Genomic DNA, 5,654 nt, shown 5'->3' with positions numbered 1-5,654 from the left:
TACTTATTAAAAATTTCTTTAACAACAACTTAGTGATCCATCCTTGGATGAATGGGGTCCACCCACACAATGGAATATTATTCGATGTTAAAAAGGAAGGAAATTCTGACAAGCTACAACGTGAATAAACCTTGAAGACATTGTGCTCAGTGAGATAAGCCAGAGAGGGAGGGACAAACAGTGAGGTCCCTAGGGAGGTCAGATTCATAGAAACAAAGTAGGTGGTGGGTGCCACCCCTTCGGAAGAGGAAGACAGTGTTTCATGGGGACAGTTTCAGTTTGGGAAGATGAGAAAGTTCTGGAGACGGATGGTGGGGATGGTTGCACAGCAATGTGAATGTGTTTAATGCCACTGAGCTGTGCACCTAAAAATGGTTAAAAGGTGGTACTTCCCTGGTGGTCCAGTGGTTAAGACTCCTACTTCCACCACAGGGGATGTGGGTTCAATTCCTGGTCGGGGAACTAAGATCCCATATGCCACACCGTGCAGTCAAAACCGAAAAAAAAAAAAAAAGGTTAAAAGGTAAGTTTCATGTTTAGTATATTTTTTACCACCACAAAAAATTGTTTTCAAATACTTGCAAGACAATCACTTCAAAAAGACTTTTGAAATAGAGCTATACTGAAACAAACAAACAGGCTTAGGGTTCTACCTCTGTGTGTATCACCACATTAACTAACAAAATCTAATCCCCACAGTGAGTGTTCAGTAATAACGAGGGTCAGCTGTATTTTGAGCCACCTGCAGCAGTGTGATCTGATATGGAAATGCCTGTGGCTTTCTACCAGAAACAAAGCCACAAGTCCTTCATTCATAATTGAGGAAATGGCAAATACCAGTTGAGTCAGTGCAAATGAAGATATGAGGGTTTTTTCCCGTCTGTTCATTGGACACCCTGAATTTTATCATCAGCTCTCCCAAACGGTGCATGGACTCCAGGCCAAAGTTCACTGAAAGGTTCTTGGGAGGGAAATGCAAATGGTAAGTTATCAGGATGCTAAGTCCCCCACCCCCGCCCTGTCCCCCCACCTCAGTGCCTCACTTAGTGCCTGTCGCCTGTGAGGGAGAAATTTTCTTGAACGCCTACTGTGTGCCAAGCATGTCTAGGTTCTGGGGATACATCGGGGTGGGGATGGGGGAAGAAGTGGTCCCTGCCTTTAGGGCCTCCTGAGCTGGAGGCGGAGCAGGCATGAAACCCATCTTCCCATATGCCTCTCCACCCCACACCCATCACCAATTTTTGGAGCGTCCATTAGGTGCCTGTTCCCAGGCCAAACACATCTTGGTGGTCATCTGATCCATGTCTTTTATTTATTTAGTTAGTTTTTTGGTTGCGCTCTGTGGCACGTGGGATCTTTAGTTCCCCGACCCGGGATTGAACTCGTGCCCCCTGGAGTGGAATTGTGGAGTCTTAACCACGGGACCGCCAGGGAAATCCTTATCCATGTCTTAAAACAACTGTTCCTGGTAGGTTTGACCGTGTCCATTTTATAGGTGAGAAAACTGAGGCTCAGAGATGGTAACACGGCTGGAACATCCGAGGTTTCCATGGGAAGCCATGGGCTGCAGATGGATAAATTTGACCACCTGCAGACAGGTGTGGTTGTGCACCTCCCTTCATTTAAAGAAAAAAGAAGGTCCTGGTTGAGGTCCACATTCCTACTCCCACTTGGGGGCCCATTCGTTCCGTTTTCCGCTTTTGCACACACGTTTACACGCATCCATGAATGTGATATTTGGTATCCTTTGGTCTGGCTTTGCTTTTTATTCAAATTGGCCAGAAGTCAGCAAACTTTTTTCTGTAAAGGACCAGCTAGTAAAATATTGTCGGTCTTAGGCACCATAGTGTCTTTATTACAACTACCTATGCTGCCGCTGTAGCCCCAAAGCAGTCACAGGTGATACCTCAGTAAATGGGTGTCAGCTGTGTGTCAATAAAACTTTATTTACAAAACCAGGTGGCAGGGACTTCCCTCGTGGTGCAGTGGTTAAGAATCCACCCACCAATGCAGGTTTGATCCCTAGGGATCCCACATGCTGTGAAACAACTACGCTGGTGCGCCACACACAACTACTGAAACCCGCGCGCCTAGAGCCCGTGCTCCGAAACAAGAGATGCCACTGCAATGAGAAGCCTGCACACCACAACGAAGAGTAGCCCCTGCTCTAGAGAAAGTTGGCGCACAGCAACGAAGACCCAACGCCGCAGGCCAGACAGTGGCCGTGGTTTGCTGGTTTGCTGACCCTGGATATAGATGTTATCAATACTTAGCTTTATTCTGTTGAAGATGTCTCCAACATTTTTCTAAGCCAATATATGTAGCCCGACCTTGCTCTTTTTTTTCCTTTTTTGGCTGTGCCACACGGCTTGAGGGATCCTAGTTCCCTGACCGGGGATCGAACCCGTGCCCCCTGCATTGGAAGCATGGAGTCCTAACCACTGGACCTCCAGGGAAGTCCCCCAACGTTGTTCTTTTTAAGTGTATTATGGTCTCACTAAGCATTGCCATATCACAGTTTGTTGAGTCCCCTGTCATTGGACATGCTGGTTCCTGCCACTCTTCCCCCCAGGCAGGCATTAACACCTTATAAGTTGGTGGTTATGAACAGTGCGGGGATGGCATGAGGGGGAGGGTAGTCTGAGTGCTGGGTTCAAATCCTTATTCTGACACTTGCCGTGAGGTGGGGCCACAGGGGGGCCCGCTGAACCCTGCCTCAGTTTCACTCTCTTGTAACACAGCGATCATTACAGCACCTGCCTATTGGAGCTGATAGAAAGGACTAGGTGATGGGACTTCCCTGGTGGTGCAGTGGTTAAGACTCTGTGCTTCCACTGCAGGGGGCACGGGTCCCATGCCTAGTCTGGGAACTAAGATCCTGCATGCCTTGGGGCCAAAAAAAAAAAAGGATTATGTGACTCCTTTGACAGGGTTTCTCTAGGGTGGCTGAAGAGAAAGGGAACTTCTAGGACTTTTCAGACGTGGAGTACATTCTCACTCTTACTAAACACTGCCCGATTTTGTCCAGAACAGTGTACCTGTTTGCACTCCCCCCGGAAGCGAACAAAAAGGCTCATTTCCCCCAGCGCCACCTCATGCTACTTTCTCTGTCTTAATTTGTGTTGACGTATAATTCATAGGCACCAAAGTCTATAAAGCTTAAAGGGACAGATAGCTCAGTGGTTTTTTTTGGGTATGTACACACTCCCTGTAGCCAACTCCCTGATTGAGATATAGAGGTCATTTCCATCCCCTAGAATTCCCCAAGGGCCCCTTCTCCATCCCTACCCACTGAGAAACCACCCTTCTGGTTTCTCATCATAGTTTAGGTTTTTATTTTTTTTATTAATTGAATTATTATTTATTTTTGCTGCGTTGGGTCTTCGTTGCTGTGCGCAGGCTTTCTCTAGTTGTGGCGAGCAGGGGCTACTCTCTGTTGCGTCGCACTGCAAGCGGTTCTCGTTGTGGTGGCTTCTCTTGTTGCGGAGCACGGGCTCTAGGCCAGGGGGCTTCAGTAGTTGTGGCGCATGGGCTTAGTTGCTCCGCGGCATGTGGGATCTTCCCGGACCAGGGCTTGAACCCATGTCCCCTGCCACATTGGCAGGCAGATTCTTAACTACTGCACCACCAGGAAAGTCCCATAGTTTAGTTTTGTTCATCAAAGGAGAATCAGCGTGCGGATGCGTTTGTGTCTGCCTCCTCTCACTCAGCATCATGCTTGTGAGTTTCAGCCACATTGTTGTGAATATCAGTAATTCACCTTTGTTCACATCTTCTATGGACTGGGAGAAATATTTAAGTCTAAGCAGTAAGATGTAACAGGAAGAAGTCCTGTACAGTGGTCTCAAAACAGGTAGGCAAGCTATTCCTCTAAAGGGTTAGATAGTAAATATTTTCAGCTTTGCGGGATACAGGAGGTCTCTGTTGTGTACCTTTGCTTTAAAACCCTCTTAGCTTGTTAGCCATGCCAACAAACAAACACCTCTTTGGGTACTTTTGGCCCTCAGGCTATAGTTTGCAGACTTTTAGTCTAGATCATTTTACCACAGTGCCTGACATACAGCAAGTATCTATCACTAAGTGTCGACAGGCAGGTTTTCTGTGGCACCTAATTTTGAATTTGTCATTGCATGTTCTTTTTCATACTATTTCCCCCAAATGTTTAACCTTTTGTTTGTTTTTTTTGAGATGTAATTGACATACAACATAGCATTAGTTTTAGGTGTACAACATAATGATTTGATATATGTATCCAATATACACTGTGAAATGACCACAATAAGTCTAGTTAACATCCATCACCTCACATAATTACAAATATTTCTTTTCTTGAAATGAGAACTTTTAAGACCTACCCTCTTAGCAACTTTCAAATACATAATGCAGGGATTTCCCTGGTGGCGCAGTGGTTAAGAATCTGCCTGCCAATGCAAGGGACACGGGTTCGAGCCCTGGTCCGGGAAGATCCCACATGCCACAGAGCAACTAAGCCCGTGCGCCACAACTACTGAGCCTGAGCTCTAGAGCCCGCGAGCCACAACTACCGAGCCCGCCTGCCGTGACTACTGAAGCCTGCATGCCTAGAGCCCCATGCTCCGCAATGAGAAGCCCGAGCACCGCAAGGAAGAGTAGCCCCCGTTCGCCGCAACTAGAGAAAGCCCGCGCTCATCAACAAAGACCCAACATGGCCAAAAATAAATAAATTTATTTTTTTTTAAAAAATTAGCAAATACACAACGCAAGACGGTTAACTGCAGTCACCAAGCTGTACTTTATAACCCCTGACTCGTTCATCTTTTTCTAAAAAATTAATTTATTACGTATTTATTTTTGGCTGCACCAGGTATTAGTCGCAGCACGCGGACTTCTTAGTTGTGGCATGCGAACTCTTAGTTGCGGTTTGCATGTAGGATCTTAGTTCCTGACCAGGGATCGAACTTGTGCCCCCTGCATTGGAAGCACGGCGTCTTAACCACTGGACCGCCCGGGAAGTCCCCCAGCCTCCCTCTTAAAAGGACCCTTGTGATGATGTTTAGGGTCCACCCGGATAATCCAGGACCATCTCCCTGTCTCCAGATCCTTAACTGAATCCCATCATGCAAAATCTCCTTTGCCACGTGAGGGAATGTAGTCACAGGGCCCAGGGATCAGGTCGTGGACATCTTTGGGGGTCGGCCTGCCACATGGTTCCCCAACATGGCCGGGGAGGCCCAGGACAGGAAAAGCAGCAGGCTTCTCGCTTCTGCTGGCTGAACAGAACACGACACGGGGGTAAAACTCTGGCACGTGGGCGGGGGGAGATGAAAGACCCCCACAACCTGGTTCTCTCCAAGCCGAGCAAGCATGGTGAGTGCATCTCTGACAACCCAGACAGGCCTTGTCCGAGGCACTGGGTACAGACCTTCAGGTCCGGCCCTGTCCCGTTCACGCCCTTGGGAGCAAAGCAAAGAAGGGGCTGAGAAGGTCACACAGAGACTCCAGAGTTGTTTAGCTGCTGAAAAATAAACACACACACACACACACACACACACACACACACAACACACACACACACACACACACACACACACACACACACACACACACACACACACACACACACACACACACACACACACACACACACACACACACACACACACACACACCTGGAC

The sequence above is a fragment of the Grampus griseus genome (assembly GCF_964374135.1).
Source record: "Grampus griseus genome assembly, chromosome: 3".
Classification (NCBI taxonomy): domain Eukaryota; kingdom Metazoa; phylum Chordata; class Mammalia; order Artiodactyla; family Delphinidae; genus Grampus; species Grampus griseus.
This window is presented reverse-complemented; position numbering follows the sequence as displayed.